General features: G+C 43.4%; 1 protein-coding gene across 4 annotated transcripts in view; it reads right to left on the bottom strand.

Annotated features, from left to right (window-relative positions):
- Positions 1 to 80, bottom strand: part of LOC103621627 (protein spinster homolog 2) — a 98,748-nt gene extending 98,668 nt beyond the window's left edge. For all 4 annotated transcript variants that reach the window (XR_001864864.1, XR_001864865.1, XM_017743051.1 and 1 more), the window contains exon 1: positions 12 to 80. The gene's annotated coding sequence lies outside the window, so the exon portion shown is untranslated. The remainder of the gene's footprint in view (positions 1 to 11) is intronic.
- Positions 81 to 14,708: the final 14,628 nt, after the last annotated feature.

The raw sequence follows: 14,708 nt of genomic DNA, 5'->3' as shown, positions 1-14,708 counted from the left end.
CTCTTTCTTACCTGTCTGTAACAAGCCAGCCCCGCTGTCTTTGACTCCGAAGTGCTGCTGGATGTCTAGTAACACACCTACAAGGAAAACAGAGAATACGCTCAGTGCCTTCAGTCTTTGAAAAGCATTCCACTCAAACCTTTTGAGAAGCGTCACCAAAGCTTCAAATTCCAGTATAAACACATAACTTCTAAAGGTTGAGCCTTTTTTTTCCTATACATGCACACTCAGTTATTTTGGGCTACTACAATAAAAGCAGAGGTGGGCAGATGTAACATCGTGCAATGAGCCTGGGAATTAAACCCTCATGAATGGAAACTGGTCTTTCTACCTAAATAAGATCAGGCTTTTCTTTTGTGTGTTTTCTGCATAATCCAGACCCCTTACTTCTTTTATGTCACAGAAATACAGAGAAACTGATTCTGCAACTAAGGTGCTTCAAATGGTTTGACAAGACAGACAGATTGAATCCAAGACAAGTTTTAACAAATCTCTGCTGGGAGGAGATATTACAGATTGATAGGAGCAATGATGAAAGCTTTCATATTTAACTAGTTCTGGGGAGTTTTTACTTTCAAAACAAATACATTTAAAATACATTAGTAAAGGTGGGTAAGTTACCAGATGCTCATATTTAAAGCAACTACAAGCAGAACCAAACCAAAACTTCTGTCTTCCTTGAACCCCAATATAGTAATTGGCACAAGCAAAATTAACAGGTTTTGAAGTATTTACACATTCCACTAGATTTAACATTTTTGTACCAAACATTTTGACACATGTAACATCAGATATATGGGACAGCCATGTTTTTGTAACCAACAAACCAATAGGAAAACCCCCAGCAGAGCTTTAATAACTCATTTTGGGGCACACAGGTTTGCCAACTGTACATGGTGCAGTGGTCTCAGATGCAGATCCATAGGCTCGAATATTTGTCAGTGGTCTAAATAACCAGCAGCTGATTTCCTGGGTCTGGAATAGAGACTGTTGCTCTCTTTAGATCTGGGACTTCCTTATTTAGACTACTGTCTTCCCCAAACCTGAGGATATGGAAGTTTCTTCTTTAAAAGCATTTTCTAATTACACTGAACATTCATGAAAGTTCAAATTTGGATCCAAGGCTTTATCCAAAGTCATTCTTCTCATCTCTGCACGTTACAGAAATCAACTGAGCACCAACCTGAACTCACTCACCATAAGTATCTTAGCTTTTAGGACTGCCAAGATCACACTAAATGACAGAGAGATAAAAGACACAGAGATAACTATTCCCAGAAGACGTCTGGGACAATGCCAAGGGAACAGTCATAAATTAATACTAAAGGAAAAGAAAAAGAGAGAAGGAAAGAAAAAGCAAGAAAGCTCATTTGAGCTATTCTGTACTACTTGTACATCACCATTTACTCAGGACAGCACTCAGGTGGGATTTAGGCCTCAATATCTGCCTAGAAACATTAGTTCAACCTCCTGCAAAAATTCTCTTTTCCCTACTCTCCCATCGGACTGTTTAGCCCCAAACAAGAAGGCTGAGGGCGGGGAAGGGTGTGAACCTAATTAATGTATGTCATTACTGATAACAGAGAGGGTAGATGCAGAGCCAGGCTCTTCACACTGGTGCCCAGTCAAAAAGGCAAAGGGCAACAACTGAAACCGAGAAAATTCCATTTAAATAGAAGAAAATGAATTTTTACTGTGAGGGAGGTCAAGCATGGATGTTCAGAGAAGTTGTGGGTTCCCCATCCCTGGAGATATTCAAAACCCAACAAGACACAGTCCTGAGCACCCTGCTCTAGTTGACCCTGATTTTAGCAGGGGGGTTGGCCTAGATGATCTCCAGAGGTCACTTCTGACCTCAATTATACTGTGATTCTATAATTTTCTGAAGTATTAAGTGCCTGATTACATCCATCCTGACACAGTGTTCCCCTTTCTTTTCCTTTGGAACATTGCTGTCTACTACAATTCCAACAGGGAATTTCTTTGCTTCCTCTTGAATGGAAGATTTAACTCCATTTACAAAGTGCCCTGGCATTTCTTGACTGTGCTTCCCCAGTTTGCTCCATTAACAACAGAGATACCATTATCCAGGCAGCAAGTGATGAACAAAAAGAAATTTGCATTTGCTTAGCAAACCCCTCCGTGGCTCAGCTGACTTACCTGCTCCCCTTGGTGTTCCACCCTTCCACAAAAAAAATGTTTCTCATGCAACCCAACTTAGACACCTCACTGAGCTGAAGCAGCTCTGAGCACTTTGCGCTCCAGTACTGCTTGGTCCCAGACTGCCCACATCAGGCAGAGCTCAGCAAGTCAGAACAACTCCTGGGCACTATAACCCCAATTTTAGGGACAATAAACCAATAAACCCATCAACATCCTCAAGAACAATGTGGAAGAAGGGAGGAAATACCGAGTACAATATTTTCTCATGCTTTCCTATCATCACTCAGTCGTGTTGCACAGAAATGAAATATCCTACTCATTGCTTGCAGCTGGGCAGGGGGTTGGAGTAGATGGAATATATTGCACGAGGGAATACACACACATGTCCAGAGCTCCATCCAGCACCCTGAAAGGTGCCTCTCCTGCCTTCAGCACCATATTCCCAGCCATGACAGAATGCCAAAGAGGCACATTAAACTTCTACAAGTTATGAGAAGCAGGAGCCTGGGATGTGATGGAAAACAGACCTTTATGGATTTGCATCAGAAACTAGAACACAAAGTAGAGGGGAATATAATAGTTCCTACACAAAAAAAGCAGAGGAGAGTTTCCAGTTTGTGATAAGTTATTTGTCCAGTGACAGTGGTTTCGCAGTCCTACAGACCATAATGAGTTTTACAAACTCGAACTCCTGTAACCACAAATGAAATACATTCAGGACGCAGACGTGCAGACACCTTGGATTAATCCTACAATTTTATGCTGGTGGTGGAGAGGAAAGTGGGTTCTGTGGAGAGTCAATGCAACAGGACAATGTAGAACCACAATTATGAGTCTTGTGTGAATTTGGAAGAAGGTCTCAGATGATTAAGAGATCTGCATGTCTAATTGGCATGGATTTCCTACTCCAAGTTATTTTATATTCCCTTTGGACTACAGGTGTTTTGATTTGGGATTAGAGCATTAAATTAGAGGTAGCAGCAGGCAGATGATGCAACACACCTATGAAGTGATAGTAGCTCCTCTGCTGTGGGAGTTTTCCTGCTCAGCCACTCACCTGGGAAGACGCTCCTCCTCTCTTAAATTCACTCAGCTCTGTTTCCACCTCACTGTGGCAATGACTCACCCCAGAATTTAATAAGATTTAGGGATACAATTAAGCAATGATAGACCAGGGGAGAATACAGGAAAATGATAGAGCTTTTGACTTTCCCTTCTGCTTCTAGATGATGGGAAGGGAGAGAGCTGGAGCCAGGCTCCAGACAATGACCACACTGCTTGAAGAGATGTGCTCCCAGGTGTCTCACAGCACCTGACGCAATCCAAGAAGTGAAGCCACCACATGTGGCTGGCAAAGTCTTTCTTGGATTAAAGCTCATACCTATGACCTAGGATGATCTCAAAATAGCCAAGAGCAGCCAGCAGGCACCAGTCTTCCTGAGAACCTCTCTGGAGGGCTGCTAGCCATTTGGGATGCCTGTATGATTACATGGCACCTGGTGTGCTCCCACCTATTATTTCTTAAGCACATTCTGTATTTTCAGGACTGAGCAAATGTACAGCGAACATGGTGCCAATTCCCAAAGTATCTCAGCAGCTGAACAAGACACTGTTAATGCTGATGTAGAGTTAGGAACTCGATGAGATGAAACACAGGCAGCACCCAGCCAGGAGTGCTGATCAAGATGGGCACAGGGACAGGACTTACTGGGGAACCCAGACAGAAGAGCAAAGACTGGTTACTGCAGCCTTCTCTAGGGGATTTTTACCAGGCCTAGTGTCTAAGCATCTGACAGACACCAAGGCAGTTATCAGACTTCTGTGGGCACTGGGCATGAAGAGGACTTTTAAAAGCAATTTGGAGGATAAAAGGTCATGAAGTGCTACAGATAGAGAGGGACATACCTGACCTCACCCACTCGCAGGGTCAGAGGGTTTCTAGGGTACTGCTGACATTTCACAACATTGATTGTAAAAGACCTGATTCTGAGGCTTTTGGAATTCAAATCTACATTTAATGGCCTAGGTTATCTCTGTTTTAGGGGAAACACGTTGGAAAAGCCAAATTTTCCTGGAAGCCTGCAGTTCACACTTCAAACAGGGAGGTAGGTGGTACAGATGAGGCATGAGGCAAGCTGCTTGCCTAGATAGGTTTTGTGTTCCTGACCTGAGCTACAACAAAGCAAAAGCTGCAGGATTCTACGTGGGCTCTTCACCAAATACTGCCGCCTGTGTACATTGCCACAATAAGAAACAGTGTCCATAAGCTAAACCACAATGAAATCACAATTTCTAATCAAAAAGACATTAGAGCTTCCCTAGGAGAGCCCCATTTTCCAGTCACCAAAACAAAACATCATGATTTGCTTTCAAACTGCTTCCAAGGCAGGTGAAAAATGCAGAGTTGGCCTGTGCACAGAGTGCAGAGCTACAGAAGCAAAGGCACCGGTTTGCAGCTCACATTCTTTAAACACTGTGTGTGTGCTGCAACACCACTGGCCAACATAACTACTTACTTAAGAAAGCATGTGCATTTTTAAAGGTATTTTTTAATGGGGAAAAATGATGGTGCTTGAAAGGAATACAAGGTTTTCCACAGGATGCAGGATACGTGCCCCTAGCACCCTCCCTCCTGCCCCACTGCAGGTCTGGACCTCTCTTTGGGGAACCCAGATTCACACTCTCAACTCCCTGAGGGGCAGCACAGACTCTGTACTGACAATACTGTTTCTTCTATTACCTCTTGCTACCTACCTCTCCTCCTTATAAAGGCATTCCCAGACTGTGGTCCCTGGTACTTCCAGGACCAGCTTCCTCAGGAGGAGGTAGCTAAGCAGGGATAGCCAAGTCCTGGCCTTCTATCCATTAAAGGCACAAACCACCTTCCTCCCATCAGGCTCTTCCTCATGCCTGCAGTCATATTCAACCTCCTTCAAAGAAAGCCTTAAGGAGGCAGAGGAGTGGTACACACACCTGTCTCTTCAGAGATATGTGAAAAGATTAGGTGGAGAGAAGTTTATTCTGAGGTCTCTGTGATTACATCTTCTCTTCAACCCCAAGGTGTGACAGCAGTTCACACACCGATCCCTGAGCTTCAAACGAGCTGCTTCAGCTCAGCCACCCACCAGCTATTAAACACCAGCGTCATAATTTGTGCCCTATTTAAATATTCAGCTGCACAAAACCACCGTGGTAGCCCTGCTGATATTTGTACCTCAAGATAAATTCCCACTGCTGCCAGAACTAGCATGTCTAGAATATAAACGCAGTACCACCTTCTTTGGATTGCCATGAAAGCATTCCCTGCCTGCTCTGCAAGTACTGATAAATGCCTGGTGACATCTGGCTTGAAAACACTGACAGGAGCTTCCTTAGGACATAAACACCGACTTTCCTTCTGCAAAACTAGTTTCCACTGTTGCATGACATGACAATACGCACTGGCGACACAGTCTTTGGTTTTGAAATAATGCTGCAGGATTAAAAGAAACAAACAAAACAAACCCAGCAATTAAGACAAATCAAAACAAGGGTTTCCTGAGATCTGCTCACACTGGAATGCATGAAACTTATGACCTAGAAAGCACTGAAAAGCAACTGCCAACACCCACAGTGGCGTGCTTAGGAAGGGGTTTCCCTGAGTAATAAAGTAGAGAGCTGGGAAGAGACAATCACAGCAGCTTGAGCTGAAGATCAGAGTGAGCCAGGGTCATGATGTCATTCACAGGACATGAAAAAGTTGCTTAAAAATCACAGAATAGAATCACAGAACATCCTGAGCTGGAAGGAACCCACAGGGATCACTGAGTCCAGCTCCTGGCCCTGCACAGACACCCCAACAATCCCACCCCGTGCCTGAGAGCGTTGTCCAAATGCTCCTGGAGCTCTGGCAATCTTGGGGCCATGAGCATTCCCTAGGGAGCCTGTTCAGCGCGCAACACCCTCTGTGGGAAGAATGTTCTCCTGATATCCAGCATAAAACTTCCCTGACAAAGCTCCTGCCATTTCCTAACAAAACCCCAGAGAAGTGTGAGAGTTCAAAGCCTTTACAGGCACTGAGAGCATCCTACTACGTACAGAAGATGATGGGGTGGAGGCTCGTCTCAGGTGACAGTGTTGGACTGTCAGGACACAGCAGAGGAATGGCTGTTCACTCCAAGCAGCATTTGCAGTGGGTTTTTGGAAGGACAGGTGCTGTGAACTCCGCAAAGCACACACTACTGCTTGGGAAATGAAATAAAAATGCCTGTCTGAGGTGACATTCCTATTCTGAATCAAAACCAATGTTATCCTCGGAGACTCACACCACCTGTCCCACCCACTTTTTCCATTCAATGTTTTTGTCATTATTATAGTATCAGTAGGAAAGTCCTGAAGCTATTCATTCATTCATTCATTCATTCATTCATTCCCAAAGGCTACTGGCTTACCTGCATGGCATGTAACAAGTAATTAAGCATCAGGGAAAAAAAATAAGGAATGCAATTAACCAAGAACATGGAGAAGAAGTATATTAAAAAAGCAACTTCTCACTCTGGCAGTAATAAATGATGGTTTCTCTAACACAGCTCAAACTCCAGTGGAATGTGGTATGCAAAGTCTGAGCACAAAATTGCCTGCAAGACTGGGAGGAGATAAAAAAAGTTCATCAGGTGTAGAATCGATTAGCACAAGGCATCATTAGCAGAGGGTCAGAGCGTCTAGGGAAGGCAGCACAGGACAGCCAGTCCTGTTGGGATTAAAAATCAAAACAAAACAAAACAAATAGGAGTTTGAATGCAACCATGGCTGCCAAATGCTGGGTGCTTCATTGGTAAACTCACACCCTAATCAAATCCCTCATCTCCTTAATTACAGTGTAGGTCTGTTCCCAGGACTGTGGCTGGGAAGGATGTCCTTGTCAAATAGGGAACAAGGGATATTCAGCCAGCATGAACCAAAGAGCTTAAATAAATTCCAAAACATGGAAGATTTTTCATTTATGACCCATTGCAATTACAGCTCCCAGTAGTAAAACTGAAAAATGACATGGGCCAAATCTGAGGAGAAGCTCACAGTGTCGCTTCACTCTCCTCTCCACCCAGGACACAGCTCCCTACAAGGAGATCCCGAATTTCACCCCAGCCTCATCTCACTTGCAGACTCCTGCTTAGCCTATCTTAATCAGCCTGGCAGTTCCTGCAAACCAAGGGAAGACTTCAATTAGAGATAAGTGACAGGATTTGGCTCAAAGGACAGACTAAAATTAATTGGCACCTAGACCTGAACTTAAAACCAAACTTATTCATTGACACTTGGAACGGTTCCTTTATGTGGAATGGGAAAAAACAGAAGCTCTTAAAAAATCTGAAAAACCAACAGAAACTGAAGTAGTAGCTGAGGTTTATATTAGTCACCTGAAAGGATAGGAATCATTAACAGCTTTCAGACAACGCTCAGGACTCAGTTTAGACCAAATTTCTGGGGTTTTTTAACTCATGCGAACACCTCTGCTCAAACACAGAATGAAACACAATCTTTACCAATGGAAAAACTACTCTTGGGACATTTTAGATCTAAGCAGCAGCCTCACCAGCTGTCCACATCAAAGAGGAGAGCCTCAAAAAATAATGTTACTATTTCAATTATTCAAATCTCAGAAAATTCAGATACTCCCCCAATTCACATTCTCCTCGCAGATTCTGTAGCAGAAAAAATTGGGCCTGCCACGAAAAGCTCTACTTGTCTTGCGCCTTTCTAATCTTTAGACAAGACTAACAAGTTGAGCTAATTCATGCAGTGAAACATATCTCAGAGACTTTGTATGTGAACTAATTAAAATAAATAAAACCAGTACGGATAATGATAGAGCAAATCAAGTGCATATGAATTCAGTCAATGACTCACTGCTCCCTTGTTTTCCTTATTGGAAAACTTGGCTTATCACCATACTGAGGTGACGATGAGTCAGGAAACTGGTATGAGCCACAAATTGCAAGGAAATTAAAATAAGTATCTACAAAATCTCTTTTTGGAGAGATTTTGGAGATTTTTGCTAGCTTTGTATGGATGTGGTTACAGACTTCACAGTTCTAACCTCATCGTTTTCTGACTAGATAAAATCAAGAAAGGGAAGAGGCATTTATGAGTTCTAGAGACAATACATAATGATTGGGCTCTTGTCAGAATCAATCTGATGCCTTTACTTTTATAAAAGTATATATTTTAACCAAATGCATTTGAAGCATATTACTACTGAATGCTTGATACTACCTTATCAAGTAAATAGGTTGGTGTTAATCACTTGGAACCAGTCAAAGCACATGCAAATATTTTAACAGAACTAAACTGAGAACTAATGGTGCGCATGGCATGAGGGTAGCAGTTCTGAACCTAAGTCTGTGCAAGCACAACCACTTTGCTGCCACCTCACTCATACAGACCATGAGAACTTGCTCTGTTACACCTTCTGACACAACACCTGTTGGATTTGAGGCAGGTTGGGAGCACAAATCCCACCAAAAAGCCTGGGCTATCACATGCACTTCTGTACAAGCAACTGTGTCTCTGGAGCTCATCAATATTATTTCACAATAATAAAATTCAATTTGAAGTGTTAAACTAAAAAAATCAGAGAGTCAAAAAATGCAAATTTCAAGGTTGTGAAGGTGGAAGAAAGAAAGCCTCAATGTTCTCTAGTTCCACACTAACAAGTGAGGGGTTTTTACCCACTTCCTTCTCTCCTACAGCCATGCACATTTCTGTGACACAGGAGACTGAGTCAACAACTGGGGTAATTAGTGACTGATGATTTACAGCAGATGACAGCTAATTTCTCCAGTTATGAAGATTTCTATCAAATCTGTAGAAATGTGCACTCAGATTGGACATACTTCCAAGTGACTGCATCTCATCTCTCATTTACATTTTGCTTCTTCTTGGCAATGCCTTGGAGCTATTTCGGAACATCACAAGCTGTCCAGGGCACACTGGTATATTGAATGTGATTGTAAGGAGCTTCCTATTCTTTTTTACCACAAAGAATGTTTTACAAAATGCAAGGGAGATGCCAGATACAGAGGTACCTTGTACAGAGCGATCTGCAGAAGAGCAGCAGCCAGGAGCAAAGCAGCCCATCAGGGAATGTCAGGCACATTCCAGGCAGGTTTCTGCAGTGCACGACTGTCAGATTTCTCAGTTAAAGAATGAAACATCCACTGTCATGGTCCTGAGCTAACAAAGAGCTCTTGTCATCAACTTCATGCCAATACAGGGGTGTAAGAGCACATCTCCAGTGCTCCTGCACACTGATTTTCACAAGTGCCTGTGCAATGTTAACGTCCACTACACGAATCTCCCTCTGTGACCTAGATCTGCACAGGCTCATGAGGCTTTAAGTGCACAAGCAGGAAAAGCTGGAATTGTCTATAGCATCTCCTCCACAGATTAAAACCTGGATAAAACTGTGATGCAAACTTGGTGCTGCCACCCACTTTTAAGACAACAGGAAATCTGTAAAAGAACCCAAAACCTTACTACTTCAAATAGCTACCTAAACCTTGTTTAAAGTTCCAGATGAAAAAGCTTTTGGACACAGATAAAAATACTTACCCCAACTTTAGTAATCCCAGAATAGCCCTTACTCTTAGACATATGCTTTAAAAACCCCTGAGACTCTGCTGCTGAACATGGCAAGTAGGTTCATGAATCTGTCATCCTGCATAAAGAATCATGAAATGGCTTATCTTGGAATGGATGTTAAAGCTCATCTTGTTCCAAACCCCTGCCATGGGCAGGGACACCTTCCACAAGACCAGGTTCCTCAAGGCCCTGTCCAACCTGGCCTTGAACAGTCCCAGGGATGGGGCAGCCACAGCTGCTCTGGGCAACCTGTGTCAGGGCCTCACCATCCTCACAGCTGAGAATTCCTTCCCAATATCCCATCTATCCCTGTCCTCTGGCAGTGGGAAGCCCTTCCCCCTTATCCTGTCACTCCAGGCCCTTGTCCAAAGTCCCTCTCCAGCTCTCTTGGAGCCTCTTTAGGCACTGGAAGGGGCTCTAAACTCTCCCCTGAGCCTTCTCCAGGCTGAACAAGCCCAACTCTCTCAGCCTGTACTCATAAGAGGGAGGATAAGACAGGAGGATAAAGCTGCTCCAGGGCCACCATAACGCAGTGCTTCCTTTTATCCGCCTCTTTTCCCTGTCTCTCTAGAGCACCATTATTAGGACTTTTGTGGCCCCCTCACCCACCCTGATCTGGAGGGCACTATGATTCCTACAGCAGCTTCTCATATCCAACACACATTCCCTTCCTTCTATTCCTTCTCTCCATTCTGGTATTCAGTTGGGGAATTCTCCCATCACAAGTGCACTGACCTGCAAGAATCCTACTATGTGCATGATGTAAATAAATCAAAAGGTCCTGTTTTATCCTCACATGCTCTGAGGGAGATGTTTTTCCCACAGATGAGGCTTGGGGATACGTTCCTACACACTGCCAATGGTGGTTCCTGGAACCCCCTTCAGCTTTCTGCCACAAGTGTTTAAAGCAGCCAGTGCAGAGCTCTAACCATGGGCATTTTAAAATTTATGTAAGAGTGGAAATGCCCTTCTGTCAGTGCCCACTACAACATCTCTCACAGATTAAAACACCTTTCCCTGAGCACAAAGCAATGTGACATTCCTTACATGCATTTACCTCCCACAGATACACACTGAGTGTTTTTATTTCATTCTAAGTCCTGGTCAACCTGTGCCAGGTCACGATCGAATATGGTGCCCAACTGTCCATCAGTTATTCCAAGCAAAGTGTCTTTAAATTCATCTCACTGACAAAGTAAGTGGCTTTGTACAGGTAATTAGTAAGAGCACACAGGTATTCAAAGATCTGTGTAGGGCACAAAAGCTGGTTAAGGAGCCCACAGCTTACCCACAGCACTATTAGAGAAAAGAAACCAGCTTTGGAGTTATCACAGGAGATATTTAAATGCATTGATCTAGCTTCTTAAAATGATCTAGTAAAGAATTTACTATGTTCTACAATAGGTCCATAGCTGATATAGCAAATATCTGTGGATAAAACCTGATACCTGCATGAGAGTGTGTACTCAGATGAGAATAGGGGAAACTGAAATGAGCGTGACAGCAAGGGCTTCTCCAGAACTGCAAGGAGTCAGTGGTGTGGGCATGTGGCTGCAGTGAGACCAGGAAGTCCTCACAGCACAAAATGGTCTCGTCCTGTTGTTTCTACAGAGTGTTTTATTCAGTGCAAAGTTTCTGGAGCTAAAACACCCTTCACAACAAGGTTTTTGATTTTGCCAAGCTGCACTGCCACAGGACCTCCATGAGAAAGGCTGTGGTAACAGGACAGTGATGCACACCCCTAGATGACACAGCAAAACCTGAATTCCACCCTGAATTAGGAGACAGGGCTGCTCTGCTCTCAGTCCTGACACTACGTCACTATTTAACCTTGGGTATGTTACTCGATCATGCAGAATTTCAGAGTCTGCATTAGCCTAATGAAGATAATAACAATAATCATGTGTGTCACAGATACAGTTGGGCTTGGTTATTATGTTCTTATGAAGTGCCTGGAAGAGCCCCAGATGAAAGGGAAATTAGGAGAAGGAAGATTAATTATAAGATGTGCATCCCAAATAAAAACCAGACAGGAACATTGCTGTTGCTGTTATTAGGGGAGAGTCTGTCTGATTTAGGCCAGCTTTTATTTCTCTGTTGGTAAAGCAGACCCATTTTAACCACTTTCCACGTTTAAATTTTATTTGTAGATGGTGGGTAGGTGATAAAGACTGCTGAGCTTCTGATACTGCAGACATAAAGGCCTTTGATTGAAGGTCTGATTTCACAGTAACCACTGTCTGTAATATGATAGGCCTGCCTGTGTTTTCACCGTTGTGAGGCAAAACAAGGAACCAAAAGTTTACTGCCACTCTGAAGAAAAGACCAGGACTGAAGAAAAGGAAACATTTCCTGCGGCTAAACACACCATGGTGAGCACAGTCATAGTGGGAAACATTGCACTGATATGATATTATATTAACAAGCACTTGGATATTTAACAAAAACTTGTGCAAATGGAAACATTTTTTCTATAGTGATTTTCTCTTAGGAAGTACCAAGTATTTCTCATTTAGGTTAGTATCTTTTTCTGCTTAAACATGGGGAAAAGGACACAGGGAGAGGCACAGCGATACATCTGAGATCACATCTAACTGAGCAGCACAGCCCAGAAAGAGACCCAAGCGTTTCCCCAAGCCTCAGCCTGGGCTGCTCTCCCCTGGAGCTGCCTTCCTCCTGTGCCAGAGATCAACCCTTGCTCCTCCTGCAACATGCTAAGAGTGTCCTAGAGATCGCAGAATCACTGAGGATGGAAAAGACGTCCCAGATCATGGAATCCAACCTTGTCACCCAGCCCAGAGCACTGAGTGCCCCCTCCAGTCGTTCCTTGGACACCTCCAGGGATGGTGACTCTACCACCTCCCTGGGCAGCCCCTTCCAATGCCTGACCACCCTTTCCATGGGGAAATTCCTCCTGATGTCCAATCTGAACCTCCCCTGGTGCAACTTGAGGCTGTTTCCTCTTATCCTGTCCCTGTTCCCTGGGAGCAGAGCCCGACTCTCTCCTGGCTGCCCCCTCCTGTCAGGGAGCTGTGGAGAGCAAGAAGGTCGCCCCTGAGCCTCCTTTTCTCCAGGCTGAGCCCCCCCAGCTCCCTCAGCCATTCCTCATATGACTCACTCTCCAGACCCTTCCTCAGCTCCATTGCCCTTCTCTGGAATGCTGCAGCCCCTCAATGAATGGTAAACTTAAATTCAACATCATCCAGTGATAAATACAGTTCTAACTCTAACTTCATTGTGATACCAAATTTCATGAAATATCCCTTGGGGCATTCAGTAATGAATTGCTTAAAAAATAGATGAGTACAGGAACCTGGGAAAAATTCATAATTGCACTTTCTTTCCAGGACACACAAACTCCTTGCTTTCACCTTGCATAAAATGTTTTCAGGTTTTAAAAAAACAGGGTAGTATTGAACCCTTCATTTCTCAAGAGTCAGATTTTTGAAAATTGCTGTCAGCAAGTCACCTACACCTTAATTTGTGATAATTAACAACGCAGTAGAAGAAATAAAGGACATAGCCTCCATTTGTTTCAGGAGACACTGCAATACAGCTAAAGGAGTTTCACCCCTTAACTATAAACAGCAAAAGGCTCTAATTTGTTCAGCTTCTGCTCATGAAATGTGTATTAATTCCTTAATGACAGGTGCACCTTGGAGTCAGGACAGCTAATCACTAGATCAGGAGTTAACCACAGTACAGGGCTCAGAGAAGCCCACATCTTTTTCAAAGAAAGCCTTGGCAAGGTCCCACAAGCCAGTTCACAGCAAGTTTATAGCAAAAGGTTATTTCCTAAATGTAGAACTAATGATCCCTGTTTTTCTATGGCTTTATGCTCGAGACAGCAATCTCCAAGCTTTTTCAGAGGTGCTGGATATTCAACATCTTTTGTCTTCGTGGTTTCTTTCACATCTCATAAAAATTAAGCTCATGTTACAGGGACTCCCTCCTTTCCCTGGCTCCAAATGTCTATGAAACCTCCAGCAGTATTGTATCATGGAGAAGTCTTCCTTCAAGTGTGGCCAAAATTGCCAGTGGATTAAAATAGGGAGGAGGGGAATAATGAATAACCCAGAGAGAGACCAACTCGCAAAATACCCTCTGTTTTAAAGAAGCTGCTTCCATTGCAATTCATGTCTTCATTTACTGGAATTGAAGTTCTTTTATTTTCTATTCCACATTCTCTCCCATAGTGACTTTCCTGTTTCCGAACAGCCATCTGCATTACAGATCCAGAGTCAGCCGTAGCAGCTCCTCCTCTCCACACAGAAGCAAACCAGCAGTATTATTCCACTGCATCTATAAACTTGGAAATATGTGCATTATTCCTGGTCTCTTAAAACTCTCTCTTCTGATAATCAACACTGTCAGTCATTTAGTAAGATAAAACACCACACAACTTTGGTGGCTGGCTTTTGGGGTAGTCCCTAACTCAAATTCCTTATCTCAGGATGTTATGTAAGAAGTGGAAAGCTGTTAAATCTTCAGAGATAATCAAGATCAGTCACAGGTGCTGCACACAAGGGACTAACAGTGAAATAAAACAAACAGAATCTTCCCCTACCACACCCTTCTTTTACATAGAAATACCTAAACAGCTGAAGAGATGGGGTCAGGAAGAACAAGCCACCAAATGGAACACAACAGGCAGAGCTTCGATGAAGAAGCCTGTCGCTGTCCTGTAACTTGCTTTCTCACTAAGAGAAGAAAAAGAAAAGATCCATTTCAAAATTAAAAGGCAACTCAGTCCTAAATCTGGGAAGTCAGTAATCCACACACTGGTCTTGCACTTCAGTCACTGGTATCAAAGGCACTTCTTTCAGGAAACATGTCAATCCTTTTGTTCATTTATTCTTGAGTTAGACATTAGGCAGAAAAATAAAGCACCTGAGCTGTGTGCCCATTAGAATGCTGCATAATAT

This window comes from Corvus brachyrhynchos, unplaced genomic scaffold, assembly GCF_000691975.1.
Source record: "Corvus brachyrhynchos isolate BGI_N302 unplaced genomic scaffold, ASM69197v1 scaffold99, whole genome shotgun sequence".
Taxonomy (NCBI): domain Eukaryota; kingdom Metazoa; phylum Chordata; class Aves; order Passeriformes; family Corvidae; genus Corvus; species Corvus brachyrhynchos.
This window is presented reverse-complemented; position numbering and strand designations above follow the sequence as displayed.